Here is a 20735-nt window from a genome sequence, read left to right as displayed (position 1 = left end):
GGGTCCCAGTTCAACTTGAAATAACGATCTTGACGTTTCTGAATAGGACTTTCGGTATCAGGCTACACACTTGGGCTCCTTGGTGCCCTGCCCCCTCCGCTCCCTCTCCCACAGGGAATTGATCAATTCAGGGAATTCATTGGTAGAATTTTGCGAAGATGTGGTTCATCTGTAAAGGAGACCGCTTATAAAACACTAATACGACCTATTCTTGTGTACTGCTCGAGCGTTTGGGATCCTTTTCAGGTCGGATTAAGGGAGAACATAGAAGCAATTCAGAGGCGGGCTGCTAGATTTGTTACTGGTAGGTTTGATCATCACGCGAGTGTTACGGAAATGTTTCAGGAACTCGGGTGGGAGTCTCTGGAGGAAAAGAAGCGTTCTTTTCGTGAATCGCTACTGAGGAAATTTAGAGAAGCAGCATTTGAGGCTGACTGCAGTATAATTTCACTGCCGCCAACTTACATTTCGCGGAAAGACCACAAAGATAAGAGAGATTAGGGCTCGTACAGAGGCATATAGGCAGTCATTTTTGCCTCGTTCTGTTTGGTAGTGGAACAGGGAGAGAAGATGCTAGCTGTGGTACGAGGTACCCTCCGCCACGCACCGTATGGTGGATTGCGGAGTATGTATGTAGATGTAGATGTAGATCACCCCTCCCGATCCTCCCTCTCTCCATCCCTCCCCTTCCCTCCGGACCAACGAGAATTAAGCACCCCCTCCCTCTCCCCATTATCACCTCTTATAATTCGGACACTTGAATGGGTGGAGTTCACTCAGGAGCAGGGCAGTATAGGGAGAGGTTGTAGGCTGTGTATATTTATTAATAACAAATTACGTTATGTCACGTCACTTCAAGCCTGCTTGTTAGTAACAAAAAATTATTTCATCATTGGAGACACCAGCAGAGGCTCCATCTAGACAGGTACGTAAGTAGTCTCATTCTTTCCAAATTTTACATATTTCTCACCAATTTTTCACAGTTTTAGGCAATTACGGGAGTTCTGTCCCTACGCCACGTCACCATCACGTCGTGTCGTTCCACAGCATCACGTCGCGTCGACGTCATATCGCGTCATATCGACGTCATGGTGTTTTCAGCCAATCACAATGCAGCGTGGTCCCGATTTAGGGTATCACTGTTAAACCACCACTCCATTACTAGTGTGCGTGTGACACAGTGTGTGCCTTAGAAACGAACACATTAGTCGAAATAATGGTATCTCGTAATATACGAGGGTTATTCCAAAAGTAAGGTCCGATCGGTCGCGAAATGGAAACGACTATGAAAATCCGATAAAGCTTTGCACAGATGTGTTGGGTAGTGTCTCTAGTATAACCCCAGTTAGCATCACGTCGCTCTTCTCATTTCTGAGCTCGCAGTGAGTGCGTAAAGATGTCTAGAAAATAGTGTCTGCCGCCAAGTACGAGGGCCTGGTGAGAAATTTCGCCTGAAGCTATGCAGCCAACATTACATAACTGTCGTGCTGTTTCGTCTTCACGACAATTCTCAGCCGCATTCTGCAGGGGCAATGAAGATGCTCCTGCATCGTTTTCAAATGGAAATGTTAGATTACCCACAATACAGTCCGCAATTGTCTCCCCCTGAGTTTCATCTCTGGTCACATGAACCGCTGTCTTTGAAGACAACATTTTGACACAGACAACGAGGTGTAGGCCAGCGTGGAGAATTGGCGGAAAGCACTGGCGGCTGCCTTCTATGATGAGGCTATTGAAAAGTTGGTACAACGCTATGACAGAAGTCTAAGTCAGAACGGCGACTACGTAGAGAAGTAGCTGAAAGGTGTAGCTAATTGTTACAAGTAAAACATTTCTGATGTTCACTGTGGTTTCAATTTGGCAATCAATCGGACCTTACTTTTGGAATAACCCTCGTAAATTATGTCATAGGAAATTGCAAAAATGTAAACAACTGCCGGCCGCGGTGGCCGAGCGGTTCTAGGCGCTTCAGTTCGGAACCGCGCGACTGCTACGGCCGCAGGTTCTAATCCTGCCTCGGGTATGGACGTGTGTGATGTCCTTAGGTTCGTTAGGTTTAAGTAGTTCTAAGTTCTAGGGGACTGATGACCTCAGATGTTGAGTCCCACAGTGCTCACAGCCATTTGAGCCATTTGTAAACGATTATAAACAACTGAAAAATCGATATTGGAACTGCCATTAACAGACTAGATAGCCACATATATGTTGTAATCTGTTGAGCTATACAAAGGTAGATATATCTGTTGTAGCCGAAACTGTACAAGGATAACATTATTGCTTTAAATACAGGTGAGTTGACGCTAAGTGGTTTACGTCATTGCAAAAAGTGTAAGAGGTTCAAAAACATGACTTCTGCATGGTAGTAACTACAAGAATGGCGGCCGGAAACTGAATACACGGTAAAGTGAACATACACACTTGAGGGTGACAGACTGTGCTTAAAGTGCACTACAACACCAAGTAACACCACGAAACATCTCAACAAATGCGATTGAAACAATTGGTTAATGTTGTAAAACTTTTCCTAGGAGGGGAAGAAGTTGTCTTGTTAACAAAAATATTATTGGCCAGCATTACGCAGAGCCTTTTTCATTGGCGGATGGGAGTTGTGGGGACATTAGAAAGGAGGAAGAACTCTGTGCTGGTAGAGAACACATTGCATCTGGGGACTCAGAACTCTTCATCTGGAGACTCGGAAGAGATCACTGCGGCTGGAGACAAGCAATTATGGTCTGGCGACACAGTAGAGACAGAGACAGAGAGAGAGAGAGAGAGAGAGAGAGAGAGAGAGAGAGAGAGAGAGAGAGGACAGCGTCAGCAGACGTAGAGAAGGGCATTTGTAGGAATCGGCAGCAGACGTGTTGCAGACTGCAGTAGATCAAGCTACTGTGTACTGAATACAGTGAGAAATTGCAGCTTGGACGAGCAGAATATGAGAATTACCGAGAGTTTATAGGCACGTTGTTACGATCACTCATATTACGCTTTTTTGTATGGTTGAGGGTTCATTTGCGACTCGATCAGTGATGTTAGTTGCATCTGATAGTTTATCATTCTTTTGGCCGAGTCAGGGAATCGCTGTGTATCCCTTGCGAACCTGTCTTTCTGTAACTCATTTGCCGATTACAGTTTGATCCCATTCATCTCAACTATCCAGTCTTTGCCAGGCATTCTGATGTTAGATTAGTACGTGTCAATAATTGTTAGTTTTCTTGACCTCTATATTTCTTAAGATCGAATGGAACTTGTAATAACTTCTTATTCATATATGTTAGCAGGGGACTTTGTAATAAACAGGGATGAATGTGGACCGTTGTTTTATTTCATAGATAGATTGTCAACCTATTTCTCATCTTCTGTGAGCAGCAACACCCATGTCTCACGTTTGCTAGGGCCATCCCTGTCGTTAGCCGTTGCGGTACAACTTTTATTAACTGCACATCAGCCAGCATGGGGAGACCTGACTATCGGTCAGTCCGATGCGGGTCGTTCTGACATCAACACTGATATGCCGAAGCTCAGCTGTATATGCACAACTTGTTGCAAGTCTAATGTAAAGTGCATAAATAGGCAAAAAACACCAAGTATCTTTTCACTACACGGTCGATGAACAGTCACTGGAATCGGGCATTACATCCAAGTATCTAGGAGTGTTTATCTTGAGCAGTTGTAGATGTGACATTGGGAAAGGTAAAAGAATCCTAAGAAATGTGGAGGTGGTTTTTACAAAAAAACGACTAATTCTTTTAGCACTGGACGTTCGGTCTCGGATCATCACAGACTTTGATTAATGGAGAGAAAGAGAAAGAGAGAGAGAGAGAGAGAGAGAGAGAGAGAGAGAGAGAGAGAGAGAGAGAGAGAAAGAGAGAGAGAGAGAGAAAGAGAGAGAGAGAGGGACAGAGAAAGGGGGTGAGGTAGGGAGGGTGGATTCTAGAAAGAGCTACGTGATCCATTACGGTTCCACGTAGTAAGAGCAAAAGCGACACAAAAATGATTAACCAACTTCAAAGGCATACGCAACGTGCTGTGCGGAGAGCCTACCTTTCAAAATTCCGATCACGCTCGAATATGAGGCAAGGGGCATAGTACCATCTCCATCTCATATCTTGCCTAATGACAAGGAGAGTAAAATTAGAGTGTACATTTAGATGCAGATGTGGTCACACAACAACGTCACAGGAGTTTTAATTCAATGTAACAGTTTCGTTCGAAGCGTTACCTGATATTCACGTAGTTGTCTTGGGCTGGCGTTAAACTGAGCTTGCCTTAACTGTAAGCTAAAAATTGTATCACTCAACACCAGGACAGGATATCTAAAGAATACGTACTTAAAGGTGACCTATTAAGCTGCGAAATATCGTTACATGAAATCGTTGTATATAATTATGACTGATTACAGCGTAAAAAAATCCCATGTAATTCTTTTCCAGATTAAGCTTGGAAGCCTCTGTCTTGCTGTACATTATGCAGTTCTGCCACAAAGAAGTTCTCATCCAGAACCATCGTGTTAAATCACTTGTAAAATAATGTTCACTGAAAATGGGTCCACAGCTTCGATGAAATGTTTGAAATGATCTAGTGTTGCTTGCAGTTGCCATTTTTCCTTTTTTAGTTGTATGACTGTACAATTTCGGTCTTAGACCAATATCAAGTAGGCTCTCTGTTAAACAGAACCACCATACGTTAAATGTACAGTCATGTCTAGAAAAAAACAGATCATCTTGTATGACTAGCAATAGAACGCTCTTATTCATAGGACGTGTACATTAGTATGTTTTGCGGAAATGGTTAGCATTTTAGTTACCTCGTTTCAGAGACCGTCCAACTAGGCCTACTAGGCACAGGGTCCGCCAGGGGACCTGCTCCATGCGTGATGGCATCGACGCGTATAAGGCGCGAATGGCGTCCTGTGTTATAGCCATCCACGCTCCATTGACCTGATTGCAATGTTCATCTGTGGTGGTTAGCTTTGGGACAAAGCGCTGCACCATGACCTTCGCATTTTCGACTGACTGGTGACCTGGCGGGTCATGGAAAAACTCTGACATCCTGTGACAACAAGAAGGTACTTGTTCATGCAGCAACTTGTGGTCCTGCATTGCCTTGCTGAAAAACGGCACCTGGGATATTGTGCAGAAAGGGTATGGCTACGAGTCACAGAACGTCATTCACGTTGGCGGGTCACACTTGTCACAGTGTCCTGGTGACGCACTAACTGTGGTTTGTGGTTGTACCCATACGGCATTGAGTTGGCGCTGTATGTCTTGTGCGAATGCAGTCACTGTGATGCTACTCCCCCTGTCCTCGATGAAGCAAAATTCGGCCATCATTTAAAAACAAACAGAACTTGGATTCGTCTGAAAACACTGTCTGAGGACATTCCTGTCCCCAGTGAAGTCGTACCATACACCATTGCCGTCTAGCATCAAAATGGCTCTGAGCACTATGGGACTTAACTTCTAAGGTCATCAGTCCCCTAGAACTTAGAACTACTTAAACCTAACTAACCTAAGGACAGCACACACATCTATGCCCGAGGCAGGATTCCAATCTGCGACCGCAGCGGTCTCGCGGCCGTCGAGCATGTTTCTGCACATTCGTGAAAGGTAGGCTGGAAGCCTAACCCCTTGCCGTAATAAACGGCGACGGATTGTCACACCTGATAGACTACGATGTGTTACATTGTTTCGCTGTTGCGCCAGAGCTGAGGAGGACGCAGACGTAGTGCCATTCGGGTGAGATGTCGATCTTCTGGGGGGGGGGGGGGGGGGGAAGCAGTGGCGGGGAAAGATCTTGATGGAACCTGATACACCTCATTGAGCTCAATGGCCTTCCGTGAACCATTCTGCACATACCCGTTGCACTGCCGAAACACTTCGTCCTCCACGAGCAAAATTTGCCGGATGGATGCATTGCATTCTCTCACACCAATAATGCACCCTCTTCCAAACTCCCTGAGTTCACGGTAAGGTTCGCGCATACATCTGTGGGGCATACAGCACGTCTGCTCAAGTCATACTGAACCATTACGTTCTTCTTACAGCGACAACGAGAGCCGCAAGCATATTTTACCAATAGGTAGTGTTGCGCCGCGATAGAGCTGTTGACTTTCCACCCGCGGGCCGACGTGGTTCAAATGCTAATTATTTCTGCAGAACATATTAATATACAGGGTGGTCCATTGATAGTGACCGGGCCAAATATCTCACGAAAAAGCATCAAACGAAAAAACTACAAAGAACGAAACTCGTCTAGCTTGAAAGGGGAAACCAGATGGCGCTGTGGTTGGCCCGCTAGATGGAGCTGCCATAGGTCAAACGGATATCAACTGCGTTTTTTATCAGATATTCGTGTAGTACGTAAAGAAATGTGAATATTTCAGTTGGACCACTTTTTTCGCTTTGTGATAGAAGGCGCTGTAATAGTCACAAACGTATCAGTACGTGGTATCACGTAACATTCCGCCAGTGCGGACGGCACTTGCTTCGTGATACATTACCCGTGTTAACATGAACCGTTTACCAATTGCGGAATAGGTCGATATCGTGTTGATGTATGGCTATTGTGATCAAAATGCCCAACGGGCGTGTGCTATGTATGCTGCTCGGTATCCTGGACGACATCATCCAAGTGTACGGACCGTTGGCCGGATAGTTAAGACATTTAAGGAAACAAGAAGTGTTCAACCAAATGTGAAACGTCAATCACGACCTGCAACAAATGATGACGCCCATGTAGGTGTTTTAGCTGCTGTCGCGGCTAATCCGCACATCAGTAGCAGAAAAATTGCGCAAGAATTGGGAATCTCTAAAACGTCGGTGTTGAGAATTCTACATCAGCATCAACATCGATTGCATCCGTACCATATTTCTATGCACCAGGAATAGCACGGCGACGTCTTTGAACTTCGTGTACAGTTCAGCCACTGGGCACAAGAGAAATTACGGGACGATGACAGATTTTTTGCACGCATTCTATTTAGCGACGAAGCGTCATTCACCAACAGCGGTAACGTAAACCGGCATAATATGCACTATTGGGCAACGGAAAATCCACGATGGCTGCGACAAGTGGAAGATCAGCGACCTTTGGGGGTTAATGTATTGTGCGGCATTACGGGAGGAAGTATAATTGGCCCCCATTTTATCGATGGCAATCTAGATGGTGCAATGTATGCTGATTTCCTACGTAATGTTCTACCCATATTACTACAAGATGTTTCACTGCATGACAGAATGGCGATGTACTTCCAACATGATGGATGTCCGGCACATAACTCGCGTACGGTTGGAGCGGTATTGAATAGCATATTTCATGACAGGAGGACTGGTCGTCGAAGCACCATATCATGGCCCGCACGTTCGCAGGATCTGACGTCCCCGGATTTCTTTCTGTGGGGAAAGTTGAAGGATATTTGCTATCGTGATCCACTTACAACGCCTCACAACATGCGTAAGCGTATTGTCAATGCATGTGCGGACATTACGGAAGGTGAACTACTCGCTGTTGAGAGGAATGTCGCTACACGTACTGCCAAATGCATTGAGGTTGACGGACATCATTTTGAGCATTTATTGCATTAATGTCGTATTTACAGGTAATCACGCTGTAACAGCATGCGTTCTCAGAATTGATAAGTTCACAAAGATATATGTGTCACAATGGAACAACCGAAATAAAATGTTCAAACGTACCTACGTTCCGTATTTTAATTTAAAGAACCTATCTGTAACCAACTGTTCGTCTAAAATTGTGAGCCATATGTTTGTGACTATTACAACGCCATCTATCACAAAGCGAAAAAAGTGTTCCAAGTAAAACATTCATATTTCTTTACGTACTACAGAAATATGTAATAAAAAATGTGGGTTCCTATTTAAAAATCACAGTTGATATCCGTTTGACCTATGGCAGCGCCATCTAGCGGGCCAACCATAAGGCCATCTGGTTTCCCCCTTCAAGCTAGACATGTTTCGTTCTTTGTAGTTTTTTCGTTTGACGCTTATTTCGTGAGATATTTGGCCCGGTCACGATCAATGGACCACCCTGTACATGTACTATGTATATGGACCTCCTATCTCTTGTCGTTCAAGGTGTTCTGTTTTTTTGCTGAGCATCAGTGTATTAGTAAGCACTTTGGAGTTAAACGCGAAGTAAGGTCAGAGCTTAACAAATACTAGGAAAGATGTAACTTACTGTGAGAAAAGCTCATCAGTGGCACATTAAGCCACACAAGCGTATGTAATGTGCCAGTCGTGGTCAGAAAATATATATATATTCTCAAAATTTTATCTTTACACTGCCGAAAACGTTGTCGTTGTCACAAAAAACACAGTTCACCATAATGAGATTTTCACTCTGCAGCGGAGTGTGCGCTGATATGAAACTTTCTTGGGGATTAAAACTGTGTGCAGGACCGAGACTCGAATTCGAGTCCGGTACACAGTTTTAATCTGCCAGGAAGTTTCACAGTTCACCATGTCTTAATCGTGCGAATTTTTTTAACTTTTATGCGTTATTGGTGACCAGCAGTCCAGTGCAAATAAACTGTGTGCAATTTAATTAACGCCAAGGCTGCTTGGATGTCTGTGAGTTTTTCATGGTATTCAAGATCACATGAGAAGCACAGCGATAAGTTTGAGTCTTTAGCGTTTTCTAAGACGCTCTTTGTGCAGCAGGTGGCAATTATGTCGAATTTGAAGATCAAAGCTAGTACTTGGCATCGTAATTCTATGTCCACACGCCATTAGCAGTAAAAATGCGCTTTATGTATATCCTGGCTTGCATATTTGGAGCGTTCTCGTCTTTTTGGGGAAGAATTTCGCTACAAGCTCTAACAAGCGTCATATTTTATGACACTGCTTATTTTAAATGGTTTTTGAATGTCGTCTAAACAGCCACATTGTTCCTTTAAATCAAAACACTTCACCACAGCGGTAGCAACATCAATAATTAAAAATATACGAGTGTTAATGACAAGGAGAAATAGTCTCCCTGTTGAGTCTACACAATTATTTATATATTTTGAGTTGTGCTATACTAGCGACAGTCATCATAGATACCCAGGTGTCCCATGAGGATTGGTCAATATTTAGGAATATGACAGAAACTATCATTAGAAGCAGAAAACTTCATATGGACATATGCCCTGTTCTGAATCGTTTCCGAGATAAAACACATTTAATGAATATTGTTATCCATTTTCTATTTCCTTCAATATGTTGTCAGGTTTACACACGTGCACATGTAAAACAGTAAGTATTAGAACATCCGTTTTTTACAAAGTGTCAATTGAAAAATACGAATTTTTAACACATGAATCTCTAACCTTTATCATACACTGCTGTAGGATAGCTCAAAATAAACGTTCGATATCCCATCGCCAATTTCATTGCATTTGTTCACACTTGGGGATACATGCTGTACTGCTTGTCTGTCTCTGTACTTTCCCTAATGGATGCAACAGTGTCGATGATGCGACGAAACCTTTAATTCCGCGTATTCACATTTTTTTTGTACGCCGCAGACTTTATCCAACTGCATAAACAAAAATATAAAGGCGTAAGTTAATTTTACTAACGCTACCAATTCTGTGATTAGCGGAAGATTCTTACGTGTGCGCCACTAGTGCAAAAACAAATGTACAGTAAATGTGTTCTATCTCTAAACTCTCGGGGAAAGGGCATACGTTCTTATGAAATTTTTTGCTTCAAATGAGCGTTCCAGTCATATCTCTGAATACTGACCATTCCTCCTGGGACACGCTTTTTTTTCCTTTATTATTATTTTAAAACCTTGTACAAAAGGTAGGCCGGCAGTGGCCTATCTGCGCCGCTTTTCGGCCATAGAAAACCAGAGAACAGATAACATGTAGATAGATGTACAGAAAATGTGAATATGAGAAAACAGGTGACACACATAATGATAATAACGAAGACGTTCGAACTGAAGATACTGAATTGTATAAGCAAGTGCAACGGTACACGAAGGCACAATGAGTACACTGTTGAACGATGGAGGACTCTGAGGAGACACAATTGCACTGGAATGGAGAAACACTGCACAGAAAACACTGACGATGATCTCCGACGCACTGCACACACTATTGTACGAAAAAAAGGTGGGTGCTACAGGGACTAGGGGACGGTAGGAGGGAGGTGGGGAGGACGCCTGGGGGAAAGAAGAAGTGAGGGGGAGGGGAGAGGGTAGGGGGGAGGAGAGGGAGAGAGGAGGGGGAAGGGAGTTTCGGAGGGAGAGAAGGGAAAGAGGGAGTACTGGAGGAAAAACTCATGAGGAGGAAGGGGAGGATAAAATCTGATAGGGGGGGGTAGATGGAGGGGACTAGGGCATCATCCTGTAGGGGGAATTGGCAGAAGCCACCTTGGGCAAGGGTATGGGAGGTGGTAAGATGGAGATCGGATGGGATGCAGGAGTACAGGCGTGGCAGCGGATTGGGGGATCAAGTTTACGGGAGGTGTAAAAGATCGGTATCCATTCCAGGGAGAGGAGGAGGTGTGGGAAAGGAATTAAGTCATAGAGGAGCTGCGTTGGGGATGGGAGGTGGATGCAATACGTGAAGCAAAGCGCTTGGTGTTCCAAGATTTGAAGGGACTTGTAGTAGGTAGGAGGGGCGGAGATCCAGCCGGGATGGGCATAGCAGAGGATGGGGCAGATGAGGGATTTATAAGTGTGAAGGACACCCCATGTGTGGCTGGAGAGGAGTTTGAGGAGGCGGAGCCTGGAGTGTGCCTTGGCTTGCATTGTCCGTTAATGGGGAGTTCAGGAAAGGCGACGGTCAAGGGTGACGCCAAGGTACTTGAGGGTGGTGGCGAGGTTGATAGGACGGCCGTAGATACTGATATAAAAATCAAGGAGACAGAAGGAAGGGGTGGGTTTGCCTACATTGATTGCCTGGGTACCTGGGACACACTGAACACAGGATATAAACGATGTTCACGATGTACCACAGTGTTATAAGGGACGTGAAGATCAGTGTAATACAGGACACTTAGGATCTATCAAGCCGAGAAACAACCTCCAATTGTATGAATGCGTGGCGTCTGTTCTTTCGGACATGTCCACAAATTCATATAGTTGGGCAATGGATCCACCTTCTTCATGCGGATGCGCAAGTACGTCCGACCTCCTGCGAGAATCTCAGAGTATTGAACATGGAGGAAATGGACAGGAACTGCTAACAGGTGGCGCTCAGTGGGAGTGTGGGTCGGCCGTGAGGCGTGCCGGGATAGTCTGCGCAGTTGTGATAACGCTGTGTCCCGGATAGCGGTGTCCAGTAAGCAGGAAACCCCGGGTACGAGTTCTGCTCCGGCGCACGTTTTCGCTCGTCGCTGTTGATTCCGCTTAAGTTAATGTCCCGATGCAGCTGACATCAGTAATCCCTATCCTTTCCTTCCCTTTCTCGAGCCTCCACCTTCAATTTACGTATAACCTCCGATTGCAATACCCAAGCTACCTAAGCTACAGCGCCATAGATTTTCCATATTCTCCCAGTCTCTTATGCTACCGGCTTAGTCGGCTGTTAGTTAATTGATTTGAACTTCCCCGTCAGGGTAATAAAATAAAAATGACTTTAGGTAAAAACTAATTACGTACATAATTCGATCTAAACTTAACCCTTACAAGCACAGTAGTAAGAAGGCCAGACGGAATTTAACTGTTAATTTTATGCTGGCAAAATTTATAATACAGGGTGATTCAAAAAGAATACCACAACTTTAAAAATGTGTATTTAATGAAAGAAACACAATATAACCTTCTGTTATACATCATTACAAAGAGTATTTAAAAAGGTTTTTTTTCACTCAAAAACAAGTTCAGAGCTGTTCAATATGGCCCCCTCCAGACACACGAGCAATATCAACCCGATACTCCAACTCGTTCCACACTCTCTGTAGCATATCAGGCGTAACAGTTTGGATAGCTGCTGTTATTTCTCGTTTCAAATCATCAATGGTGGCTGGGAGAGGTGGCCGAAACACCATATCCTTAACATACCCCCATAAGAAAAAATCGCAGGGGGTAAGATCAGGGCTTCTTGGAGGCCAGTGATGACGTGCTCTGTCACGGGCTGCCTGGCGGCCGATCCATCGCCTCGGGTAGTTGACGTTCAGGTAGTTACGGACAGATAAGTGCCCTGTGGTGGCGCTCCATCCTGTTGAAATATGAATTGTTGTGCTTCTTGTTCGAGCTGAGGGAACAGCCAATTCTCTAACATCTCCAGATACTGTAGTTCAGTTACAGTAGCACCTTCGAAGAAAAAGGGACCAAAAACTTTATTGGCTGAAATGGCGAACAAATGTACAACTAAATGAAACTTTATAGCTCCCTTAATTCGCCGACAGATAGTGCTTAGCTCTGCCTTTTGTCGTTGCAGAGTTTTAAATTCCGAAAATTGTGGTATTCTTTTTGAATCACCCTGTATTTTGAAGTAAAATTTACACAAATCTGAGTTTCGTATTTCGTAAGTGAAAAAACATGTTTTTTTGTTAAACGACGAATTTAGCCAAAATATCTGGCTGTGCGCATGAACTCTAGCTTAGGTGGGTAAATTGTGGCCAACTTGAGGCTGTTGACCGCGTCGATAGACCAGAAGCATTTTTTATCATCTCGACTTACCTGCACCACTGTGGTACATTGTAAACAGTTAGCGTTTACATCCTGTATGTACGTCGCTGACAAACGACCATCTTCTTGTACACAGCCATAGGAGAAAAGGTGTGTGACAGGGGCAATGGGACAGTTTTCTGGAGTAAGCATTCAGAGGCGCAGAAAAGGATTTTTTGTCGTCTTCATACATTGCCTGTAGGTCACTTGACAATTACTTATCAAAGCTGTAACTAATATACCAGAGAAAAGCCTCATCGCGTTGGAATTATCCGAATGGGACGGAAATCAGTAGATGTGGTGTACTTGATGTACATGCACAGACAAGCCCATAATTACAAGTTCAGAAAAACTGGATGATTTATTTTACAGAAAGAGCTTCACAAATTGAGCAAGTTGGTCCACCTCTGACCCTTGTGCAAGCAGTTATTCGGCTTGGCATTGATCGATATATTTGTTGGATGTCCTCCTGAAGGATATCGTGGCAAATTCCGTGTAGTTGGCGCTTTAGATCGTCAAAATCTCGAAACGGTTGGAGGGCCCTGCCCAAAATTCTCCGAACTTTCTCAGCTGGGGAAGAGATCTGGAGAACTTTCAGCGCAGAGTAGCGTTTGGCATGCACGAAGACAAGCAGCAGAAACTCACGCCGTGGTTGGGCGGGCATTATCTTGCTGAAGTGTAAGTCCAGGCTGTCTCGCCATGAAGGGCAACAAAATAGGACATAGAATATCGTCGCTGTGCCGCTATGCTGTAAAGGTGCCGCGTATGACACCCAAAGGGGGGTCCTGCTGTAGAAAGAAGTGGCACCCCAGACCACCATTCCTGGTTGTCTGTCGCATGGCTGGCGACAGTCAGGTTGGCATCCCACCACTGTCCACGACGTTTCCAGACACGTTTTCGGCCTGGAATTTAATTGACTGGAATATTCTGCAGTGATGAGTCCCGCTTAAAAATGAGCTTCGATGATCAGTGAGACTGTCCGCATACGCCTCTGACATCAGTGTGATGCCAGTCCGCCATACGTCTCGACAACCAGGACTGATTGTCTGGGATGCCATTTCGTTTCATAGCAGGACCCTTTTGGTTGTCATTCGCAGCACCCTTACAGCAAAGTGGTACGTCGACGACATTCTGCATACAGTTTTGTTGCCCTTCAAGGCAAGACATCATGGGTTTACATTTCAGCAAGATAATGCCAGCCCGACCACAGCGAGAGTTGCTACTGTTTGCTTTCGTGCTTGCCAGGCGCTTATCTTGCCCACCAAGACCGTTGCATCTTTCCGTTTCCGATTTTGACTTTCCGACGCGCCAATTGGACAGAATTTGGCGTGATATCCCTCAGGAGGACATCTAACAACTCTACCAATTTCGAGAATGAGATTTTCACTTTGCAGCGGAGTGTGCGCTGATATGAAACTTCCTGGCGGATTAAAACTGTGTGTCGGGCCGAGACTCGAACTCGGGACCTTTGCCTTTCGCGGGCAAGTGCTCCACCAACTGAGCTACCCAAGCACGACTCACGTCCCGTCCTCACAGCTTTAATTCCGCCAGTACTTCGTCTCCTACCTTCCAAACTACACAGAAGCTTTTCTGCGAACGTCATGGACTGTGCGGCTGGTCCCGGCGAAGGTTCGAGTCCTCCCTCGAGCATGGGTGTGTGTGTGTGTCCTTAGGGTAATTTAGGTTAAGTAGTGTGTAAGTTTAGGAACTGATGAACTTAGCAGTTAAGTCCCATAAGATTTCACACACATTTTTTTCTTCTGCGAACCATGCAGAACTAGCACTCCTGGAAGAAAGGATATTGCGGAGACATGGCTTAGCCACAGCCTAGGGGAAGTTTCCAGAAAGAGATTTTCACTCTGCAGTGGAGTGTACGCTGACATGAAACTTCCTGGCGGATTAAAAAAAACTGTGTGCCGGACCGAGACTCGAACTCGGGACCTTTACCTTTCGCCGGCAAGTACTCCACCTACTGAGCTACCCAAGCACGACTCACGACCCGTCCTCACAGTACTTGCCCGCGAAAGGCAAATGTCCCGAGTTCAAGTCTCGGTCCGGCACAGAGTTTTAATCCACCAGGAAGTTTCAACTCTATCAATCAAAGCCAAGTCGAATAACTGCTTGCATAAGGGGTCAGACTTGCTCGATTTGTGAAGCTCTTTCTTTTGAATAAATCATCCAATTTTTCTGAAATTGTAATCATTTGTTTGTCTGTACATATACATCACATCGACAAATTTGCGTCGTATTCGGATAATTCCATCTTTCTGCGTCGAGCTTTTTTTAAATTCATGAAGTACGAATTGTTGCTGCTTCAAAGCCCCGTTCTATTAATTTTGTTTTGAATTACCAGCGCCTTTCCCATTAAACCATCCATGCTAGTGGAAGACATCTAGTGGTACACAGGTACTTCTACAAATGCAGTGCACTGTGGCAGTCATTTACAGTGTTCGAAGCAACAGTCGATGCAGAGATTGTGCCTACGCTGTTGTAGGAACTCGTGATATGTTGCTATTCTGGAGTGATCATACTGAGGAGATCACTAAAGTGAAAGTAAGTACGAGTATATCTAAAATTACTGTAACGTAAATTGGAGCTTGTACTATTGCATTTATTAATGATTTCGAAATGAAACAAAGGGGACAGTACGTATTTTTGATATAAATTTATTAAAATACTCGTGTATCTAAAGTTACTGTAACGTAAATAGGAGTTTGTACTATTGCTTTTATTAATGATTTAGAAGTAAAATCACGGGGACAATACGAACTTTTGATATAAATTTTGTTAAATTTTAGGCCTATTTTTGCTTGTTATTTAGGACTATAATTTGTTTTAGATATTGTGAGTTCACAGGAGTTTCGAGATGTGGGATTTTGTCTAGAAAAAATGCGAAATTGCTCCGAAATATATCTTATTAAATGATGGGTGGTTAGAAACCCTATGTCCCAGTGGTTTCATGTGAAAACACCTCCTGAAAATAACTGATTATTTACTTTTTGCCAATTCCTTGTTGTCTTCGTTGCTTATTATGTTAATTAAGGTTAATTCTGTGAACAATATTAAAATTATATTTCAAAGTGAAACCTCATCCTGAAAAAATAAATCGATTGTTTACTTTTTGCCAATTTCTTCCTTGCTAACGATGATAATAAAGGTTAATTCTGTGAAAAGCTTTAAACTTCATTTTTTTAAATATTGTTGAGTCTTAATGGGTTAAAGAAAATAAACAGTAAGGTGTGCCTCCCAGTGAACGAACGCTGTTGCGTGCGAAATCACGCGTGATGCGCTGTCCTAGCATAGGCGCAGCAAGACTTAACTCTCGTTCGCACTTGCGTGTCTCAGCACGTGTATAAGCGACGCACGAGCGTGGCGGGGAGCATCGGGGATAACTGGCATCGGCTGATCGGCACATTCTGCTTTGCCTCGCTCGCTCTGCAACGTGGCTTGGTTGTGGCATTGTGTGTTAGGTTCGTTGAGCAATAGCACACAGCCGTAACAGTAGCACACGCAAGAATGCTAGTGTATCTGTATGTTCTTAGATGCATCTCCTTATTCCTCCTTATACTTATCACACATGCTTACGTCACTATCGTGAAACAGGCCTTAGTTTTGTGATCTCTTCTCCATCAATAGAACGCCAAAAAAAAAAAAAAAAAAAAAAAAAAAAAAAAAAAAAAAAAAAGGCGGGCGGGCCGGTCTTGATTATATTTGGCAGACACAACCGTAAAAAGCCGGACATGTCCGGCTAAAGCCGAAAACCAACCTTCTCTACCTGAAATCCTCTTTTTTTGTCCTAACGTATTGTGTCTCCTTCATTACTCAGAACAGTGTGACTGATGGTTTGCGGGTGTGTGAATTTCTGCGTAATCAATGAGGCACAATAAAGACCACAAAAAGACGACTACAAGGCAAGAGAAACACAACAACATAGACGTAACAGACATACTACTGCAAACTCCTGTATCACATGAAAATGGGAGTTAATTCCTTTAGCCGCGTCGAGCTATAGGAACAAAAAAATAACTGCTGTAGAATTTTATTACTTAAATCATTACCGACACAGTTGGAGGCTTTCGAAAATATTTTATGACGGATGAAATTAAAATCTAGGAACATACAGTGCAGCTACAATTAAACTTTCGCTATTTGAGAGAACCCCCCATGAAAAATGAATGGTCGTAGGACAATGAAACTTTGTGGAAACGTTTGTAAGGAAACACATTTTAATTTCCGCATGAGAGGACAACATTTGTCAATTGCGAACCACGTTTACGTTGGAGGTTACAAACGTCGCTCAATGTGACGACTCTCTGCATCCTCGAGAGCCTGGAACCTCACTAGAGATTGCAGGACAGATGTTCGCAACGCATTCCGAACGCTGGACCATGGAATGTTCAGCTGTCGTGACACAGCTTGTCCACTGCCTGAAGATCACACAACGCGTCCAGCATTCTCAGCCATGGCAACAGCAATCTCTTCAAGAATTTGTGGCGCAAGTGGACATAGGCCTCTGCCAGGATCAGTTCCGAAATCGCCGGTTAATTCGAACTTCCTAATCATGTCCTTCAACCTCTCGGTCTTCCTTTAATGCTGTGATACTCGTGAAGAGCAGGACCACTATTGCTGTTGTTTTGATGAGACAGCTTTACGAGTGAATGATGTTAAGAAGAATTCCGCTGACATGTAGCAACATTCTTCTTTTAATGATATACAACCGTTTTCGCGGCCTATAGCGCCATCTTCATGTGCAACACTATCGAAAGGTCGTAGGGGTACACATTGCCCCTAGTCGATATAATATTTAATGCACACTGTTTACTTTACATTCGCGAGCGTAGGGTAATCACGTCTTTGTCACCCTTCGTTCGCCGGTATGTAGTAGACAATATTCAATGAATAATATATCGACTAGGAGCGATTGGTACAACTCTGACCTTTTGACATTGTTGCACATGATAAAGCGACTTTAGCCCGCGAAACCGATTGTTTAACAATAAAACAAGCTGTCAACGGAATTCTTCTTAACATCATGTCTTTCAACAGCTGCGCATGCACAGAATATAAAATACTTTACAAGTGAAGCCCTTGCTCATCTTGCCCAGGCCCATGTTAACTGTCTGCTCCTAAAAGCACACTGATGCTTGAGATTCAGCACTACGCCGTCGTACCAGTCAGTACCAGCGCCCAATGGCAAGTCATGAAGCTAACATTACTCACAACACAAATTCTGCAGAGCATAGTCTAAACATTATCCTATAAAGATGAGTAGCGATACGGTAAATAGTTTTCCGTCCACACTGGCTCAAGTAGCGAAAGTTTAACCATCACCAACCTGTACCAGAACTCCCGACGTATCGCTTGTGCAGGGACCGCTAGCGCAAGACTAATTACAGTGCGTATAAAGGCATTTTAGCAATCATTCTTCTCACGTGGTATGTAAAATCTTCTGCTCTGGCTGTTATAATACTTTTATTAATAAGTCACTACCGTTTTCACATCAGTAGAGATGCATCTGTAGGTGACAGGTTTTTAGACAGTCGTGGCCCGTCAAAGTGATTGCATGGAGCCAGGTCCCATAGTTCATCGTCAAGGTAAAAACAGACGCAAGCTAAAAGCAGTTGTCTATGGTCAAACTGACTGGGACCGCGCAGTCAGTTTAATCATAGCCTGTTTTTATTTTGACGATGAACGACGGGACTTGGCTGTAAGCAATCACTTTGCGTGCCATGGCAGTTTAGAAACCCTATCACCTAAAGAGGCTTCTCTACTGATGCAAAAACTGTAGTGACCTTTTAATAAAAGTATTATAACAGCCAGTGCAGAAGATTTTATTCACCATGTGGAATTTTGGTTGCGCTTGCCCTACCTCTAAAATAATATGTTCATTCTTCTACCAATCCCTATATGAACGGAACGATAAGAAGACGTAATCAGTGGTAGAATGAAAAGGACCCTCTGCCTCACACTTCACAGTGGTACGCAAAGATGCAGATACAGGTGTATAACGTGAAAAGTATCAGCACTGCGCCGACAGGAGTGGCCGAGCGGTTCTGGGCGCTACAGTTTGGAACCGCGCGATCGCTACGGTCGCAGGATCGAATCCCGCCTCGGGCATGGATGTGTGTGGTGTCCTTAGGTTAGTTATGTTTAAGTAGTTCTAAGTTCTAGGGGACTTATGACCTCAGATGTTAAGTCCCATAGTGCTCAGAGCCAAATATCAGCACTGCAACTGAGTAGAAAACTGTCAGATTATCGTAGACACTTGTAAAAACAACGAAGAGTACACAGGCAGCAGCAAGGTGATGAAGTCTGACACCACAGTTCGCAGATATCGTCGCCAAGGCAACCCGAGAATCACGGAGTATCCTCAACAGAGAAGCGCGTGCGACAGACGTCAGGGGCTGCATGAGATTTGAAGTAGCGAACCTGGGTTCGGAGAAGCCAGCTTATGGAGATATGGAAGTAAACTTATCTACCGCTTTACCTAGCATTACTATTTTCCAGCTTATTTGCAACTAACATGCGAATAAGTTTACACATACTGTGCTGTTTATTTACGTGTACATTCTTTATTGGCTCAAATGGCTCTGAGCACTATGGGACTTAACATCTATGGTCATCAGTCCCCTAGAACTTAGAACTACTTAAACCTAACTAACCTAAGGACATCACACAACACCCAGCCATCACGAGGCAGAGAAAATCCCTGACCCCGCCGGGAATCGAACCCGGGAACCCGGGCGTGGGAAGCGAGAACGCTACCGCACGACCACGAGATGCGGGCCATTCTTTATTCCCTGCAAGGAAATCCTATCACCTGAAGATGCATCTCTACTGATGTAAAAACGGTATTGGCTTGTTAATAAAAGTATTATAACAGTCAGTACGGAAGATTTTATGCACCATGTGGAATTTTGGTTGCGCTTGCCCTACCTCTAAAGTAATACGTTCAGTCTTCTCACAATACCTACAGGAACGGAACGATAAGAAGACGTAATCAGTGGTAGAATGAAAAGGACCCTCTGCCTCGCACTTCACAGTGGTACGCAAAGATGCAGATCTAGGAGTATAACGTGAAAGGTATCAGCACTGCAACTGAGTAGAAAACTGTCAGATTATCGTAGACACTTGTAAAAACAACGAAGAGTACACAGGCAGCAGCAAAGTGATGAAATCTGACACCACAGTTCGCAGATATCGTCGCCATGGTAACCCGAGAATCACGGAGTATTCTCAACAGAGAAGAGTGTGCGAGAAACGTCAGGGGCTGCCACCATAATTCGCAAGTCCGACGCGATCGTAGCTCGGTGAGACACCTGTTGCGCAGGGGGCGGCCGCGCAGAGGCTGGAAGGACAGGTGGTTGTCACGCTTGCCGGCTGCTGCGGCGACTGGCGCGCTGCACTATGTACACTCACCTCGGAGGCGGCGCGCGCTGCAGGACGGAGGACGGAGGACGGGTCCTTTGCGGCCGCGAGCAGGGGAACAAGAGGGCTCTGACGAGGGGCGCGACGCGCGCGCAGTCTGCCGGCCGCCCTTGGAAACGGCGCCAACTGGGCCACTGCCGCAACCGCAGGCCGGTTGTGGGCGCTGCCGGCGGCAACAGCTGACGGACCACGGGCGGCTGCGGCTGCGGCGGAGGCAAGGTGCCCAGCCGTGTCATTCCTGATACGCACATTGCTCGCTGCAATGGAGCTACAGCAATGAAAATATCACTGTTATTCAGAATGAGATTTTCACTCTGCAGCGGACTGTGCGCTGATATGAAACTTCCTGGCAGATTAAAACTGTGTGCCGGACCGAGACTCGAACTGGGGACGTTTGCCTTTCGCGGGCAAGTGCTCTACCAACTGAGCTACCCAAGCACGACTCACACCCCGTTTTCACAGCTTTACTTCTGCCAGTATCTCGTCTCCGACCTTCCAAACTTTACAGAAGCTCTCCTGCGAACCTTGCAGATCTAGCATTCCTGAAAGAGAGGATATTGCGGAGACATGGCTTAGCCATTTCTTTCAGGAGTGCTAGTTCTGCAAAGTTCGCAGGAGAGCTTCTGTAAAGTTTGGAAGGTAGGAGACGAGGTACTGGCAGAAATAAAGCTGTGAAAACGGGG

The 20735-nt window shown here is 44.7% G+C and overlaps 1 protein-coding gene across 1 annotated transcript in view; it reads right to left on the bottom strand.

Moving 5' to 3' along the window:
• The window catches only part of LOC126418843 (scoloptoxin SSD14), a 562060-nt gene extending 541966 nt beyond the window's left edge, over positions 1 to 20094 (bottom strand). Inside the window, exon 1 of the mRNA XM_050085850.1 lies at positions 20044 to 20094. The gene's annotated coding sequence lies outside the window, so the exon portion shown is untranslated. The remainder of the gene's footprint in view (positions 1 to 20043) is intronic.
• Positions 20095 to 20735: the final 641 nt, after the last annotated feature.

This window comes from Schistocerca serialis, chromosome 1, assembly GCF_023864345.2.
Source record: "Schistocerca serialis cubense isolate TAMUIC-IGC-003099 chromosome 1, iqSchSeri2.2, whole genome shotgun sequence".
NCBI classification, from domain to species: Eukaryota; Metazoa; Arthropoda; class Insecta; order Orthoptera; family Acrididae; genus Schistocerca; species Schistocerca serialis.
This window is presented reverse-complemented; position numbering and strand designations above follow the sequence as displayed.